We start from the raw sequence: 20,560 nt of genomic DNA on the forward strand, positions 1-20,560 counted from the left end.
CCCTGTAGAGGAAAGGCTGTGCAGCCACTGCACCACAGCAGAACCTGAGACGGAGCTGCATTTCCTGACAAAATGTCAAAAATATAAAACAATTAGAGAGTGTCATTTCCCCAAATTTGAAACCCTTATTCAAGGTTTCAAAGACCTCTCTGATGAGAGTAGGCTACCCGTCCTGTTGGGGGAGGACGCAGAGAGAGAGAGAGACCTCTCTGATGAGAGTAGGCTACCCATCCTGTTGGGGGAGGACGCAGAGAGAGACCTCTCTGATGAGAGTAGGCTACCCGTCCTGTTGTGGGAGGACGTAGAGAGAGAGAGAGACCTCTCTGATGAGAGTAGGCTACCCGTCCTGTTGGGGGAGGACGTAGAGAGACCTCTCTGATGAGAGTAGGCAACCCGTCCTGTTGGGGAGGACGCAGAGAGAGAGAGAGACCTCTCTGATGAGAGCAGGCTACCCGTCCTGTTGGGGGAGGACGCAGAGCGAGAGAGACCTCTCTGATGAGAGTAGGCTACCCGTCCTGTTGGGGGAGGGACGCAGAGAGAGAGAGACCTCTCCGATGAGGATAGGCTACCCGTCCTGTTGGGGAGGACGCAGAGAGAGAGAGACCTCTCTGATGAGAGTAGGCTACCCGTCTTGTTGGGGGAGGACACAGAGAGAGAGACCTCTCTGATGAGAGTAGGCTACCCGTCCTGTTGGGGGATGACGCAGAGAGAGAGAGACCTCTCTGATGAGAGTAGGCTGCCCGTCCTGTTGGGGGATGACGCAGAGAGAGAGAGACCTCTCTGATGAGAGTAGGCTACCCGTCCTGTTGGGGAGGACGCAGAGAGAGAGAGACCTCTCTGATGAGAGTAGGCTACCCGTCCTGTTGGGGGAGGACGCAGAGAGAGAGAGAGACCTCTCTGATGAGAGTAGGCTACCCGTCCTGTTGGGGAGGACGCAGAGAGAGAGACCTCTCTGATGAGAGCAGGCTACCCGTCCTGTTGGAGGAGGACGCATAGAGAGAGAGACCTCTCTGATGAGAGTAGGCTACCCGTCCTGTTGGGGAGGACGCAGAGAGAGAGAGACCTCTCTGATGAGAGTAGGCTACCCGTCCTGTTGGGGGAGGACGCAGAGAGAGAGAGACCTCTCTGATGAGAGTAGGCTACCCGTCCTGTTGGGGGAGGGACGCAGAGAGAGAGAGAGACCTCTCTGATGAGAGCAGGCTACCCGTCCTGTTGGGGGAGGACGCAGAGAGAGAGAGAGACCTCTCTGATGAGAGTAGGCTACCCGTCCTGTTGGGGAGGACGCAGAGAGAGAGAGAGACCTCTCTGATGAGAGTAGGCTACCCGTCCTGTTGGGGAGGACGCAGAGAGAGAGAGACCTCTCTGATGAGAGTAGGCTACCCGTCCTGTTGGGGAGGACGCAGAGAGAGAGACCTCTCTGATGAGAGCAGGCTACCCGTCCTGTTGGGGGAGGACGCAGAGAGAGAGAGAGACCTCTCTGATGAGAGTAGGCTACCCGTCCTGTTGGGGGAGGACGCAGAGCGAGAGAGACCTCTCTGATGAGAGTAGGCTACCCGTCCTGTTGGGGGAGGACGCAGAGAGAGAGAGACCTCTCTGATGAGAGTAGGCTACCCGTCCTGTTGGGGGAGGACGCAGAGAGAGAGAGAGACCTCTCTGATGAGAATAGGCTACCCCTCCTGTTGGGGGAGGACACAGAGAGAGAGAGACCTCTCTGATGAGAGTAGGCTACCCGTCCTGTTGGGGGAGGACGCAGAGAGAGAGAGAGACCTCTCTGATGAGAGTAGGCTACCCCTCCTGTTGGGGGAGGACGCAGAGAGAGAGAGAGACCTCTCTGATGAGAGTAGGCTACCCGTCCTGTTGGGGGAGGACGCAGAGAGAGAGAGACCTCTCTGATGAGAGTAGGCTACCCCTCCTGTTGGGGAGGACGCAGAGAGAGAGAGACCTCTCTGATGAGAGTAGGCTACCCCTCCTGTTGGGGAGGACGCAGAGAGAGAGAGACCTCTCTGATGAGAGTAGGCTACCCGTCCTGTTGGGGGGAGGACGCAGAGAGAGAGAGAGACCTCTCTGATGAGAGTAGGCTACCCGTCCTGTTGGGGGAGGACGCAGAGAGAGAAGACCTCTCTGATGAGAGTAGGCTACCTGTCCTGTTGGGGAGGACGCAGAGAGAGAGACCTCTCTGATGAGAGTAGGCTACCCGTCCTGTTGGGGGAGGACGAAGAGAGAGAGAGAGAGACCTCTCTGATGAGAGTAGGCTACCCGTACTGTTGGGGGAGGGACGCAGAGAGAGAGAGACCTCTCTGATGAGAGTAGGCTACCCGTCCTGTTGGGGAGGACGCAGAGAGAGACCTCTCTGATGAGAGTAGGCTACCCGTCCTGTTGGGGAGGACGCAGAGAGAGAGACCTCTCTGATGAGAGTAGGCTACCCGTCCTGTTGGGGGAGGGACGCAGAGAGAGAGACCTCTCTGATGAGAGCAGGCTACCCGTCCTGTTGGGGGAGGACGCAGAGAGAGAGAGAGACCTCTCTGATGAGAGTAGGCTACCCGTCCTGTTGGGGGAGGACGCAGAGAGAGAGAGACCTCTCTGATGAGAGTAGGCTACCCGTCCTGTTGGGGGAGGACGCAGAGAGAGACCTCTCTGATGAGAGTAGGCTACCCGTCCTGTTGGGGGAGGACGCAGAGAGAGAGAGACCTCTCTGATGAGAGTAGGCTACCCGTCCTGTTGGGGAGGACGCGAGAGAGAGAGACCTCTCTGATGAGAGTAGGCGACCCGTCCTGTTGGGGAGGACGCAGAGAGAGAGAGACCTCTCTGATGAGAGTAGGCTACCCGTCCTGTTGGGGAGGACGCAGAGAGAGAGAGAGACCTCTCTGATGAGAGTAGGCTACCCGTCCTGTTGGGGGAGGACGCAGAGAGAGAGAGACCTCTCTGATGAGAGTAGGCTACCCGTCCTGTTGGGGGAGGACGCAGAGAGAGAGAGAGAGACCTCTCTGATGAGAGTAGGCTACCCGTCCTGTTGGGGGAGGACGCAGAGAGAGAGAGAGAGACCTCTCTGATGAGAGTAGGCTGCCCGTCCTGTTGGGGGAGGACGCAGAGAGAGAGACCTCTCTGATGAGAGTAGGCTACCCGTCCTGTTGGGGAGGACGCAGAGAGAGAGACCTCTCTGATGAGAGTAGGCTACCCGTCCTGTTGGGGGAGGACGCAGAGAGAGAGAGACCTCTCTGATGAGAGTAGGCTACCCGTCCTGTTGGGTGAGGACGCAGAGAGAGAGAGAGACCTCTCTGATGAGAGCAGGCTACCCGTCCTGTTGGGGAGGACGCAGAGAGAGAGACCTCTCTGATGAGAGTAGGCTACCCGTCCTGTTGGGGAGGCAGAGAGAGAGAGAGACCTCTCTGATGAGAGTAGGCTACCCCTCCTGTTGGGGGAGGACGCAGAGAGAGAGAGAGAGACCTCTCTGATGAGAGTAGGCGACCCGTCCTGTTGGGGGAGGACGCAGAGAGAGAGAGACCTCTCTGATGAGAGTAGGCGACCCGTCCTGTTGGGGGAGGACGCAGAGAGCTGTGGGTTGGCAGCGCACTACATTGCTGCCTGCCATAAGATGAGGGACAGTGTCTGACAAACCAATCAACCTGCACATGTCCTCTACTGTATGCTTGCTGTTATTGTTGAATGTATGGTTATTTTGACCCTTGGTTATTGTTGTTGCTGTTGTCCCAACAGTTACAACAGGTTAGGGTCAATAATATCAAAGGCTGCACTGAAATCTAACATTACAGCTCCCACAATATTCTTATTCTCAATTTCTTTCAACCAATCATCAGTCATTTGTTGAGTGCCCTTCTCTATCAGCATGCTGAATGTCTGTTGTTAATTTGTTTACAGAAAAATAGCATTGTATTTGGTGAAAAACTTTTTTTTTCCAACAGTTTACTAAGAGCTGGCAGCCAGCTGATAGGTCTGCTGCTAGAACCAGTAAAGTCCACTTGACCACTCTTGGGTAGCGGAATGACTTTGGCTTCCCTCCAGACCTGAGGAAAAATACTTTCCTCTAGGCTCAGATTAAAGATATATATATATTTTTACCTTTATTTAACCAGGCAAGTCAGTTAAGAACAAATTCTTATTTTCAATGACGGCCTGGGAACAGTGGGTTAACTGCCTGTTCAGGGGCAGAACGACAGATTTATACCTTGTCAGCTCTGGGATTTGAACCTTCCGGTTACTAGTCCAACACTCTAACCACTAGGCTACCCTGCCGCTAGATAGGAGTCAGTAGGAGTGGCTATAGAGTCAGTAGGAGTGGCTATAGAGTCAGTAGGAGTGGCTATATAGTCAGTGGGAGTGGCTATAGAGTCAGTAGGAGTGGCTATAGAGTCAGTAGGAGTGGCTATAGAGTCATCCTCAGTAGCTTTCTATCTAAGTTGTCAATGCCAGCAGGTTTGTCATTATTGATCGATAACAATCATTTTTCCACCTCTCCCACAATAACTTTACAACATTCAAACTTGCACTGCTTTTCTTTCATTATGTGTATTATATGTGTTTTTTTCTGCATTAACATAATTGCTCGCTGTTCATTGTTGGCATTTCCTGCGTGGGTTTGCCCACTTTGCCAATGAAATAATAATTAAAATAACTGGCAACATCAAATGGTTTTGTGATGAATAAGCCATCTGATTGGATGAAAGATGGAGTTGAATTTCTGCCCATAATTCCATCTAAAGTACTGCAAAGTTTTTTTTCTCCATTATTCTTCATATCGTTGATCTTGGCTTCATAATAACTTTTCTTCTTCTTTGTGTTTAGTCTCATCATTTCTCATTTTGCAGTAAGTCAGCCGGTCAGATGTGCAGCCAGACGTATCAGCCCCTTCCTTTTGCCCCATCGCTTTCAACCAGACAGTTCTTCAATTCCTCATCAATCCATGGAGCCTTAACAGTTCTAACAGTCAGTTCCTTAACAGGTTCATGTTTATCAATAATTGGTAGAAACAATTTCATAAATTCATCAAATTCATCAAATTCACCAGCATCTGGATGCTCCTCATTAATCACATCAGACCAGCGTCTGGATGCTCCTCATTAATCACATCAGACCAGCGTCTGGATGCTCCTCATTAATCACATCAGACCAGCGTCTGGATGCTCCTCATTAATCACATCAGACCAGCGTCTGGATGCTCCTCATTAATCACATCATACCAGCGTCTGGATGCTCCTCATTAATCACATCATACCAGCGTCTGGATGCTCCTCATTAATCACATCATACCAGCGTCTGGATGCTCCTCATTCATCTCATCAGACCAGCGTCTGGATGCTCCTCATTCATCACATCAGACCGTCTGGATGCTCCTCATTCATCACATCAGACCAGCGTCTGGATGCTCCTCGTTAATCACATCAGACCAGCGTCTGGATGCTCCTCATTCATCACATCAGACCAGCGTCTGGATGCTCCTCATTAATCACATCAGACCAGCATCTGGATGCTCCTCATTCATCTCATCAGACCAGCGTCTGGATGCTCCTCATTCATCACATCAGACCAGCGTCTGGATGCTCCTCATTAATCACATCAGACCAGCGTCTGGATGCTCCTCATTAATCACATCAGACCAGCGTCTGGATGCTCCTCGTTAATCACATCAGACCAGCGTCTGGATGCTCCTCATTAATCACATCAGACCAGCGTCTGGATGCTCCTCATTAATCACATCAGACCAGCGTCTGGATGCTCCTCATTAATCACATCAGACCAGCGTCTGGATGCTCCTCATTAATCACATCAGACCAGCGTCTGGATGCTCCTCATTAATCACATCATACCAGCGTCTGGATGCTCCTCATTAATCACATCATACCAGCTCCTCATCTGGATGCTCCTCATTAATCACATCATACCAGCGTCTGGATGCTCCTCATTCATCTCATCAGACCAGCGTCTGGATGCTCCTCATTCATCACATCAGACCGTCTGGATGCTCCTCATTCATCACATCAGACCAGCGTCTGGATGCTCCTCATTAATCACATCAGACCAGCGTCTGGATGCTCCTCATTAATCACATCAGACCAGCGTCTGGATGCTCCTCATTCATCACATCAGACCAGCGTCTGGATGCTCCTCGTTAATCACATCAGACCAGCGTCTGGATGCTCCTCATTAATCACATCAGACCAGCATCTGGATGCTCCTCATTCATCTCATCAGACCAGCGTCTGGATGCTCCTCATTAATCACATCAGACCAGCGTCTGGATGCTCCTCATTAATCACATCAGACCAGCGTCTGGATGCTCCTCATTAATCACATCAGACCAGCGTCTGGATGCTCCTCATTCATCACATCAGACCAGCGTCTGGATGCTCCTCATTAATCACATCAGACCAGCATCTGGATGCTCCTCATTCATCTCATCAGACCAGCCAGCGTCTGGATGCTCCTCATTAATCACATCAGACCAGCGTCTGGATGCTCCTCATTAATCACATCAGACCAGCGTCTGGATGCTCCTCATTAATCACATCAGACCAGCGTCTGGATGCTCCTCGTTAATCACATCAGACCAGCGTCTGGATGCTCCTCATTAATCACATCAGACCAGCATCTGGATGCTCCTAATTAATCACATCAGACCAGCGTCTGGATGCTCCTCATTAATCACATCAGACCGTCTGGATGCTCCTCGTTAATCACATCAGACCAGCGTCTGGATACTCCTCATTAATCACATCAGACCAGCATCTGGATGCTCCTCATTAATCACATCAGACCAGCGTCTGGATGCTCCTCATTAATCACATCAGACCAGCGTCTGGATGCTCCTCATTAATCACATCAGACCAGCGTCTGGATGCTCCTCGTTAATCACATCAGACCAGCGTCTGATGCTCCTCGTTAATCACATCAGACCAGCATCTGGATGCTCCTCATTAATCACATCAGACCAGCGTCTGGATGCTCCTCATTAATCACATCAGACCAGCGTCTGGATGCTCCTCATTAATCACATCAGACCAGCGTCTGGATGCTCCTCATTAATCACATCAGACCAGCGTCTGGATGCTCCTCATTCATCACATCAGACCAGCGTCTGGATGCTCCTCATTAATCACATCAGACCAGCGTCTGGATGCTCCTCATTAATCACATCAGACCAGCGTCTGGATGCTCCTCATTATTCACATCAGACCAGCGTCTGGATGCTCCTCATTAATCACATCAGACCAGCGTCTGGATGCTCCTCATTAATCACATCAGACCAGCATCTGGATGCTCCTCATTAATCACATCAGACCAGCGTCTGGATGCTCCTCATTAATCACATCAGACCAGCGTCTGGATGCTCCTCATTCATCACATCAGACCAGCGTCTGGATGCTCCTCATTCATCACATCAGACCAGCGTCTGGATGCTCCTCATTAATCACATCAGACCAGCGTCTGGATGCTCCTCATTAATCACATCAGACCAGCGTCTGGATGCTCCTCATTAATCACATCAGACCAGCGTCTGGATGCTCCTCATTAATCACATCAGACCAGCGTCTGGATGCTCCTCGTTAATCACATCAGACCAGCGTCTGGATGCTCCTCATTAATCACATCAGACCAGCATCTGGATGTTCCTCATTCATCACATCAGACCAGCGTCTGGATGCTCCTCATTAATCACATCAGACCAGCGTCTGGATGCTCCTCATTAATCACATCAGACCAGCGTCTGGATGCTCCTCATTAATCACATCAGACCAGCGTCTGGATGCTCCTCATTAATCACATCAGACCAGCGTCTGGATGCTCCTCATTAATCACATCAGACCAGCGTCTGGATGCTCCTCATTAACCACATCAGACCAGCGTCTGGATGCTCCTCATTAACCACATCAGACCAGTGTCTGGATGCTCCTCATTAATCACATCAGACCAGCGTCTGGATGCTCCTCATTCATCACATCAGACCAGCGTCTGGATGCTCCTCATTAATCACATCAGACCAGCGTCTGGATGCTCCTCATTAATCACATCAGACCAGCGTCTGGATGCTCCTCATTAATCACATCAGACCAGCGTCTGGATGCTCCTCGTTAATCACATCAGACCAGCGTCTGGATGCTCCTCATTAATCACATCAGACCAGCATCTGGATGCTCCTCATTAATCACATCAGACCAGCGTCTGGATGCTCCTCATTCATCACATCAGACCAGCGTCTGGATGCTCCTCATTAATCACATCAGACCAGCGTCTGGATGCTCCTCATTAATCACATCAGACCAGCGTCTGGATGCTCCTCATTAATCACATCAGACCAGCGTCTGGATGCTCCTCATTAATCACATCAGACCAGCGTCTGGATGCTCCTCATTCATCACATCAGACCAGCATCTGGATGCTCCTCATTAATCACATCAGACCAGCGTCTGGATGCTCCTCATTAATCACATCAGACCAGCGTCTGGATGCTCCTCATTAATCACATCAGACCGTCTGGATGCTCCTCATTCATCACATCAGACCAGCGTCTGGATGCTCCTCATTAATCACATCAGACCAGCGTCTGGATGCTCCTCATTAATCACATCAGACCAGCGTCTGGATGCTCCTCGTTAATCACATCAGACCAGCGTCTGGATGCTCCTCATTAATCTCATCAGACCAGCGTCTGGATGCTCCTCATTAATCACATCAGACCAGCGTCTGGATGCTCCTCATTAATCACATCAGACCAGCGTCTGGATGCTCCTCATTAATCACATCAGACCAGCGTCTGGATGCTCATCATTAATCACATCAGACCAGCGTCTGGATGCTCATCGTTAATCACATCAGACCAGCGTCTGGATGCTCCTCATTAATCACATCAGACCAGCGTCTGGATGCTCCTCGTTAATCACATCAGACCAGCATCTGGATGCTCCTCATTAATCACATCAGACCAGCGTCTGGATGTTCCTCATTAATCACATCAGACCAGCGTCTGGATGCTCCTCGTTAATCACATCAGACCAGCATCTGGATGCTCCTCATTAATCACATCAGACCAGCGTCTGGATGCTCCTCATTAATCACATCAGACCAGCGTCTGGATGCTCCTCATTAATCACATCAGACCAGCGTCTGGATGCTCCTCATTAATCACATCAGACCAGCGTCTGGATGCTCCTCATTAATCTCATCAGACCAGCGTCTGGATGCTCCTCATTAATCACATCAGACCAGTGTCTGGATGCTCCTTATAAATCACATCAGACCAGCGTCTGGATGCTCCTCATTCATCACATCAGACCAGCGTCTGGATGCTCCTCATTCATCACATCAGACCAGCGTCTGGATGCTCCTCATTAATCACATCAGACCAGCGTCTGGATGCTCCTCGTTAATCACATCAGTCTGGATGCTCCTCATTAATCACATCAGACCAGCGTCTGGATGCTCCTCATTAATCACATCAGACCAGCATCTGGATGCTCCTCGTTAATCACATCAGACCAGCGTCTGGATGCTCCTCATTAATCTCATCAGACCAGCGTCTGGATGCTCCTCATTAATCACATCAGACCAGCGTCTGGATGTTCCTCATTAATCACATCAGACAAGCGTCTGGATGCTCCTCATTAATCCCATCAGACCAGCGTCTGGATGCTCCTCATTAATCACATCAGACCAGCGTCTGGATGCTCCTCATTAATCACATCAGACCAGCGTCTGGATGTTCCTCATTAATCACATCAGACCAGCGTCTGGATGCTCCTCGTTAATCACATCAGACCAGCGTCTGGATGCTCCTCATTAATCACATCAGACCAGCGTCTGGATGCTCCTCATTAATCACATCAGACCAGCGTCTGGATGCTCCTCATTCATCACATCAGACCAGCGTCTGGATGCTCCTCATTAATCACATCAGACCAGCATCTTGTATGATCCCTTAAACACTATTTTAGGCCGAGCTGTTGGAACTTTCCTGTATATATATTGTGATCACTGCATCCAATGGGTACGGATACATCTTCAGAACAAAGTTCTACAGTATTAGTAAACATGAGATCAATACACGTGGATGTTGTTGTTCCTGTAGTGTTTGTAAACACCCTGGTAGGTTGATGAAAAGCCTGAACCAGATTACAGGCACTGGTTACAGTGAGAAGCTTCAGCTTGATGAAAACCAGTCAATATTCAGGTCCCCAAGAAAGTAGACCTCTCTGTTTACGTCACACTATCCAGTCTGTTAACGTCTCTGTTTAAATGCACTATCACACATTATTTAGATACTGACTGGTGGCCTGTTAACATCTCTGTTTAATATCACACACATTATTTAGATACTGACTGGTGGCCTGTTAACATCTCTGTTTAATATCACACATTATTTAGATACTGACTGGTGGTCTGTTAACATCTCTGTTTAATATCACACATTATTTAGATACTGACTGGTGGCCTGTTAACATCTCTGTTTAATATCACACATTATTTAGATACTGACTGGTGGTCTGTTAACATCTCTGTTTAATATCACACATTATTTAGATACTGACTGGTGGCCTGTTAACATCTCTGTTTAATATCACACATTATTTAGATACTGACTGGTGGCCTGTTAACATCTCTGTTTAATATCACACATTATTTAGATACTGACTGGTGGCCTGTTAACATCTCTGTTTAATATCACACATTATTTAGATACTGACTGGTGGCCTGTTAACATCTCTGTTTAATATCACATATTATTTAGATACTGACTGGTGGCCTGTTAACATCTCTGTTTAATATCACACATTATTTAGATACTGACTGGTGGCCTGTTAACATCTCTGTTTAATATCACACATTATTTAGATACTGACTGGTGGCCTGTTAACATCTCTGTTTAATATCACACACATTATTTAGATACTGACTGGTGGCCTGTTAACATCTCTGTTTAATATCACACATTATTTAGATACTGACTGGTGGCCTGTTAACATCTCTGTTTAATATCACACATTATTTAGATACTGACTGGTGGCCTGTTAACATCTCTGTTTAATATCACACACATTATTTAGATACTGACTGGTGGTCTGTTAACATCTCTGTTTAATATCACACATTATTTAGATACTGACTGGTGGCCTGTTAACATCTCTGTTTAATATCACACATTATAGATACTGACTGGTGGTCTGTTAACATCTCTGTTTAATATCACACACATTATTTAGATACTGACTGGTGGCCTGTTAACCTCTCTGTTTAATATCACACATTATTTAGATACTGACTGGTGGCCTGTTAACATCTCTGTTTAATATCACACATTATTTAGATACTGACTGGTGGCCTGTTAACATCTCTGTTTAATATCACACATTATTTAGATACTGACTGGTGGCCTGTTAACATCTCTGTTTAATATCACACATTATTTAGATACTGACTGGTGGTCTGTTAACATCTCTGTTTAATATCACACATTATTTAGATACTGACTGGTGGCCTGTTAACATCTCTGTTTAATATCACACATATTATTTAGATACTGACTGGTGGCCTGTTAACATCTCTGTTTAATATCACACATTATTTAGATACTGACTGGTGGCCTGTTAACCTCTCTGTTTAATATCACACATTATTTAGATACTGACTGGTGGTCTGTTAACATCTCTGTTTAATATCACACATTATTTAGATACTGACTGGTGGCCTGTTAACATCTCTGTTTAATATCACACATTATTTAGATACTGACTGGTGGCCTGTTAACATCTCTGTTTAATATCACACACATTATTTAGATACTGACTGGTGGCCTGTTAACATCTCTGTTTAATATCACACATATTATTTAGATACTGACTGGTGGCCTGTTAACATCTCTGTTTAATATCACATATTATTTAGATACTGACTGGTGGCCTGTTAACATCTCTGTTTAATATCACACATTATTTAGATACTGACTGGTGGCCTGTTAACATCTCTGTTTAATATCACACATTATTTAGATACTGACTGGTGGCCTGTTAACATCTCTGTTTAATATCACACATTATTTAGATACTGACTGGTGGTCTGTTAACATCTCTGTTTAATATCACACATTATAGATACTGACTGGTGGCCTGTTAACATCTCTGTTTAATATCACACATTATTTAGATACTGACTGGTGGCCTGTTAACATCTCTGTTTAATATCACACATTATTTAGATACTGACTGGTGGTCTGTTAACATCTCTGTTTAATATCACACATTATAGATACTGACTGGTGGCCTGTTAACATCTCTGTTTAATATCACACATTATTTAGATACTGACTGGTGGCCTGTTAACATCTCTGTTTAATATCACACACATTATTTAGATACTGACTGGTGGCCTGTTAACATCTCTGTTTAATATCACACATTATTTAGATACTGACTGGTGGCCTGTTAACATCTCTGTTTAATATCACACACATTATTTAGATACTGACTGGTGGCCTGTTAACATCTCTGTTTAATATCACACATTATTTAGATACTGACTGGTGGCCTGTTAACATCTCTGTTTAATATCACACATTATTTAGATACTGACTGGTGGCCTGTTAACATCTCTGTTTAATATCACACATTATTTAGATACTGACTGGTGGCCTGTTAACATCTCTGTTTAATATCACACATTATTTAGATACTGACTGGTGGTCTGTTAACATCTCTGTTTAATATCACACATTATTTAGATACTGACTGGTGGCCTGTTAACATCTCTGTTTAATATCACACATTATTTAGATACTGACTGGTGGCCTGTTAACATCTCTGTTTAATATCACACATTATTTAGATACTGACTGGTGGCCTGTTAACATCTCTGTTTAATATCACACATTATTTAGATACTGACTGGTGGTCTGTTAACATCTCTGTTTAATATCACACATTATTTAGATACTGACTGGTGGCCTGTTAACATCTCTGTTTAATATCACACATTATTTAGATACTGACTGGTGGTCTGTTAACGTCTCTGTTTAATATCACACACATTATTTAGATACTGACTGGTGGCCTGTTAACATCTCTGTTTAATATCACACATTATATAGATACTGACTGGTGGTCTGTTAACATCTCTGTTTAATATCACACATTATATAGATACTGACTGGTGGTCTGTTAACATCTCTGTTTAATATCACACATTATATAGATACTGACTGGTGGTCTGTTAACATCTCTGTTTAATATCACATATTATTTAGATACTGACTGGTGGCCTGTTAACATCTCTGTTTAATATCACACATTATTTAGATACTGACTGGTGGCCTGTTAACATCTCTGTTTAATATCACACATTATAGATACTGACTGGTGGCCTGTTAACATCTCTGTTTAATATCACACATTATTTAGATACTGACTGGTGGCCTGTTAACATCTCTGTTTAATATCACACATTATTTAGATACTGACTGGTGGCCTGTTAACATCTCTGTTTAATATCACACATTATTTAGATACTGACTGGTGGCCTGTTAACATCTCTGTTTAATATCACACATTATTTAGATACTGACTGGTGGCCTGTTAACATCTCTGTTTAATATCACACATTATTTAGATACTGACTGGTGGCCTGTTAACATCTCTGTTTAATATCACACATTATTTAGATACTGACTGGTGGCCTGTTAACGTCTCTGTTTAATATCACACATTATTTAGATACTGACTGGTGGCCTGTTAACATCTCTGTTTAATATCACACATTATTTAGATACTGACTGGTGGCCTGTTAACATCTCTGTTTAATATCACACATTATTTAGATACTGACTGGTGGCCTGTTAACATCTCTGTTTAATATCACACATTATTTAGATACTGACTGGTGGCCTGTTAACCTCTCTGTTTAATATCACACATTATTTAGATACTGACTGGTGGCCTGTTAACATCTCTGTTTAATATCACACATTATTTAGATACTGACTGGTGGCCTGTTAACATCTCTGTTTAATATCACACATTATTTAGATACTGACTGGTGGCCTGTTAACATCTCTGTTTAATATCACACACATTATTTAGATACTGACTGGTGGCCTGTTAACATCTCTGTTTAATATCACACATTATTTAGATACTGACTGGTGGCCTGTTAACATCTCTGTTTAATATCACACATATTATTTAGATACTGACTGGTGGCCTGTTAACATCTCTGTTTAATATCACACATTATTTAGATACTGACTGGTGGCCTGTTAACATCTCTGTTTAATATCACACATTATTTAGATACTGACTGGTGGCCTGTTAACATCTCTGTTTAATATCACACACATTATTTAGATACTGACTGGTGGCCTGTTAACATCTCTGTTTAATATCACACACATTATTTAGATACTGACTGGTGGCCTGTTAACATCTCTGTTTAATATCACACATTATTTAGATACTGACTGGTGGCCTGTTAACATCTCTGTTTAATATCACACATATTATTTAGATACTGACTGGTGGCCTGTTAACATCTCTGTTTAATATCACACATTATTTAGATACTGACTGGTGGCCTGTTAACATCTCTGTTTAATATCACACATTATTTAGATACTGACTGGTGGCCTGTTAACCTCTCTGTTTAATATCACACATTATTTAGATACTGACTGGTGGCCTGTTAACATCTCTGTTTAATATCACACACATTATTTAGATACTGACTGGTGGCCTGTTAACATCTCTGTTTAATATCACACATTATTTAGATACTGACTGGTGGCCTGTTAACATCTCTGTTTAATATCACACATATTATTTAGATACTGACTGGTGGCATGTTAACATCTCTGTTTAATATCACACATTATTTAGATACTGACTGGTGGCCTGTTAACGTCTCTGTTTAATATCACACATTATTTAGATACTGACTGGTGGCCTGTTAACATCTCTGTTTAATATCACACATTATTTAGATACTGACTGGTGGCCTGTTAACATCTCTGTTTAATATCACACATTATTTAGATACTGACTGGTGGCCTGTTAACATCTCTGTTTAATATCACACATTATTTAGATACTGACTGGTGGCCTGTTAACATCTCTGTTTAATATCACACACATTATTTAGATACTGACTGGTGGCCTGTTAACATCTCTGTTTAATATCACACATATTATTTAGATACTGACTGGTGGCCTGTTAACGTCTCTGTTTAATATCACACATTATTTAGATACTGACTGGTGGCCTGTTAACATCTCTGTTTAATATCACACATTATTTAGATACTGACTGGTGGCCTGTTAACATCTCTGTTTAATATCACATATTATTTAGATACTGACTGGTGGTCTGTTAACATCTCTGTTTAATATCACACATTATTTAGATACTGACTGGTGGTCTGTTAACATCTCTGTTTAATATCACACATTATTTAGATACTGACTGGTGGCCTGTTAACATCTCTGTTTAATATCACACATTATTTAGATACTGACTGGTGGCCTGTTAACATCTCTGTTTAATATCACATATTATTTAGATACTGACTGGTGGCCTGTTAACATCTCTGTTTAATATCACACATTATAGATACTGACTGGTGGCCTGTTAACATCTCTGTTTAATATCACACATTATTTAGATACTGACTGGTGGCCTGTTAACATCTCTGTTTAATATCACACATATTATTTAGATACTGACTGGTGGCCTGTTAACATCTCTGTTTAATATCACACATTATTTAGATACTGACTGGTGGCCTGTTAACATCTCTGTTTAATATCACACATTATTTAGATACTGACTGGTGGCCTGTTAACATCTCTGTTTAATATCACACATTATTTAGATACTGACTGGTGGCCTGTTAACATCTCTGTTTAATATCACACATTATTTAGATACTGACTGGTGGCCTGTTAACATCTCTGTTTAATATCACACATTATTTAGATACTGACTGGTGGCCTGTTAACATCTCTGTTTAATATCACACACATTATTTAGATACTGACTGGTGGTCTGTTAACATCTCTGTTTAATATCACACATTATTTAGATACTGACTGGTGGTCTGTTAACATCTCTGTTTAATATCACACATTATTTAGATACTGACTGGTGGCCTGTTAACATCTCTGTTTAATATCACATATTATTTAGATACTGACTGGTGGTCTGTTAACATCTCTGTTTAATATCACACATTATTTAGATACTGACTGGTGGCCTGTTAACATCTCTGTTTAATATCACACATTATTTAGATACTGACTGGTGGTCTGTTAACATCTCTGTTTAATATCACACATTATTTAGATACTGACTGGTGGCCTGTTAACATCTCTGTTTAATATCACACATTATTTAGATACTGACTGGTGGCCTGTTAACATCTCTGTTTAATATCACACATTATTTAGATACTGACTGGTGGCCTGTTAACATCTCTGTTTAATATCACACATTATTTAGATACTGACTGGTGGCCTGTTAACATCTCTGTTTAATATCACACATTATTTAGATACTGACTGGTGGCCTGTTAACATCTCTGTTTAATATCACACATTATTTAGATACTGACTGGTGGCCTGTTAACATCTCTGTTTAATATCACACATTATTTAGATACTGACTGGTGGCCTGTTAACATCTCTGTTTAATATCACACATTATTTAGATACTGACTGGTGGCCTGTTAACATCTCTGTTTAATATCACACATTATTTAGATACTGACTGGTGGCCTGTTAACATCTCTGTTTAATATCACACACATATTATAGATACTGACTGGTGGCCTGTTAACATCTCTGTTTAATATCACACATTATTTAGATACTGACTGGTGGCCTGTTAACATCTCTGTTTAATATCACACATTATTTAGATACTGACTGGTGGCCTGTTAACATCTCTGTTTAATATCACATATTATTTAGATACTGACTGGTGGCCTGTTAACATCTCTGTTTAATATCACACATTATTTAGATACTGACTGGTGGTCTGTTAACATCTCTGTTTAATATCACACATTATAGATACTGACTGGTGGTCTGTTAACATCTCTGTTTAATATCACACATTATTTAGATACTGACTGGTGGCCTGTTAACATCTCTGTTTAATATCACACATTATATAGATACTGACTGGTGGCCTGTTAACATCTCTGTTTAATATCACACATTATTTAGATACTGACTGGTGGCCTGTTAACATCTCTGTTTAATATCACACATTATTTAGATACTGACTGGTGGCCTGTTAACATCTCTGTTTAATATCACACATTATTTAGATACTGACTGGTGGCCTGTTAACATCTCTGTTTAATATCACATATTATTTAGATACTGACTGGTGGCCTGTTAACATCTCTGTTTAATATCACACACATTATTTAGATACTGACTGGTGGCCTGTTAACATCTCTGTTTAATATCACACATTATTTAGATACTGACTGGTGGCCTGTTAACATCTCTGTTTAATATCACACATTATTTAGATACTGACTGGTGGCCTGTTAACATCTCTGTTTAATATCACACATTATTTAGATACTGACTGGTGGTCTGTTAACATCTCTGTTTAATATCACACACATTATTTAGATACTGACTGGTGGCCTGTTAACATCTCTGTTTAATATCACACATTATTTAGATACTGACTGGTGGCCTGTTAACATCTCTGTTTAATATCACACATTATTTAGATACTGACTGGTGGCCTGTTAACATCTCTGTTTAATATCACACATTATTTAGATACTGACTGGTGGTCTGTTAACATCTCTGTTTAATATCACACATTATTTAGATACTGACTGGTGGCCTGTTAACATCTCTGTTTAATATCACACATTATTTAGATACTGACTGGTGGCCTGTTAACATCTCTGTTTAATATCACACATTATTTAGATACTGACTGGTGGCCTGTTAACATCTCTGTTTAATATCACACATTATTTAGATACTGACTGGTGGTCTGTTAACATCTCTGTTTAATATCACACATTATTTAGATACTGACTGGTGGCCTGTTAACATCTCTGTTTAATATCACACACATTATTTAGATACTGACTGGTGGCCTGTTAACATCTCTGTTTAATATCACACATATTATTTAGATACTGACTGGTGGCCTGTTAACATCTCTGTTTAATATCACACATTATTTAGATACTGACTGGTGGCCTGTTAACATCTCTGTTTAATATCACACATATTATTTAGATACTGACTGGTGGCCTGTTAACATCTCTGTTTAATATCACACATTATTTAGATACTGACTGGTGGCCTGTTAACATCTCTGTTTAATATCACACATTATTTAGATACTGACTGGTGGCCTGTTAACATCTCTGTTTAATATCACACATTATTTAGATACTGACTGGTGGCCTGTTAACATCTCTGTTTAATATCACACATTATTTAGATACTGACTGGTGGCCTGTTAACATCTCTGTTTAATATCACACATTATATAGATACTGACTGGTGGTCTGTTAACATCTCTGTTTAATATCACACATTATTTAGATACTGACTGGTGGCCTGTTAACATCTCTGTTTAATATCACACACATTATTTAGATACTGACTGGTGGCCTGTTAACATCTCTGTTTAATATCACACATTATTTAGATACTGACTGGTGGCCTGTTAACATCTCTGTTTAATATCACACATTATTTAGATACTGACTGGTGGCCTGTTAACATCTCTGTTTAATATCACACATTATTTAGATACTGACTGGTGGTCTGTTAACATCTCTGTTTAATATCACACATTATTTAGATACTGACTGGTGGCCTGTTAACATCTCTGTTTAATATCACACATTATTTAGATACTGACTGGTGGTCTGTTAACATCTCTGTTTAATATCACACATTATAGATACTGACTGGTGGCCTGTTAACATCTCTGTTTAATATCACACATTATAGATACTGACTGGTGGTCTGTTAACATCTCTGTTTAATATCACACATTATTTAGATACTGACTGGTGGCCTGTTAACATCTCTGTTTAATATCACACATTATAGATACTGACTGGTGGTCTGTTAACATCTCTGTTTAATATCACACACATTATTTAGATACTGACTGGTGGCCTGTTAACATCTCTGTTTAATATCACACATTATTTAGATACTGACTGGTGGCCTGTTAACATCTCTGTTTAATATCACACATTATTTAGATACTGACTGGTGGTCTGTTAACATCTCTGTTTAATATCACACATTATTTAGATACTGACTGGTGGCCTGTTAACATCTCTGTTTAATATCACACATTATTTAGATACTGACTGGTGGTCTGTTAACATCTCTGTTTAATATCACACACATTATTTAGATACTGACTGGTGGCCTGTTAACATCTCTGTTTAATATCACACATTATAGATACTGACTGGTGGTCTGTTAACATCTCTGTTTAATATCACACATTATAGATACTGACTGGTGGTCTGTTAACATCTCTGTTTAATATCACACACATTATTTAGATACTGACTGGTGGCCTGTTAACATCTCTGTTTAATATCACACATTATAGATACTGACTGGTGGTCTGTTAACATCTCTGTTTAATATCACATATTATTTAGATACTGACTGGTGGCCTGTTAACATCTCTGTTTAATATCACACACATTATTTAGATACTGACTGGTGGTCTGTTAACATCTCTGTTTAATATCACACATTATTTAGATACTGACTGGTGGTCTGTTAACATCTCTGTTTAATATCACACATTATTTAGATACTGACTGGTGGCCTGTTAACATCTCTGTTTAATATCACACATTATAGATACTGACTGGTGGTCTGTTAACATCTCTGTTTAATATCACACACATTATTTAGATACTGACTGGTGGCCTGTTAACATCTCTGTTTAATATCACACATTATTTAGATACTGACTGGTGGCCTGTTAACATCTCTGTTTAATATCACACATTATTTAGATACTGACTGGTGGTCTGTTAACATCTCTGTTTAATATCACACATTATTTAGATACTGACTGGTGGTCTGTTAACATCTCTGTTTAATATCACACATTATTTAGATACTGACTGGTGGCCTGTTAACATCTCTGTTTAATATCACACATTATTTAGATACTGACTGGTGGCCTGTTAACATCTCTGTTTAATATCACACATTATTTAGATACTGACTGGTGGCCTGTTAACATCTCTGTTTAATATCACACATTATTTAGATACTGACTGGTGGCCTGTTAACATCTCTGTTTAATATCACACATTATTTAGATACTGACTGGTGGCCTGTTAACATCTCTGTTTAATATCACACATTATTTAGATACTGACTGGTGGCCTGTTAACATCTCTGTTTAATATCACACACATTATTTAGATACTGACTGGTGGCCTGTTAACATCTCTGTTTAATATCACACATTATTTAGATACTGACTGGTGGCCTGTTAACATCTCTGTTTAATATCACACATATTATTTAGATAC

The sequence above is a fragment of the Oncorhynchus masou genome, chromosome 31 (genome assembly GCF_036934945.1).
Source record: "Oncorhynchus masou masou isolate Uvic2021 chromosome 31, UVic_Omas_1.1, whole genome shotgun sequence".
In the NCBI taxonomy this organism is placed as follows: Eukaryota; Metazoa; Chordata; class Actinopteri; order Salmoniformes; family Salmonidae; genus Oncorhynchus; species Oncorhynchus masou.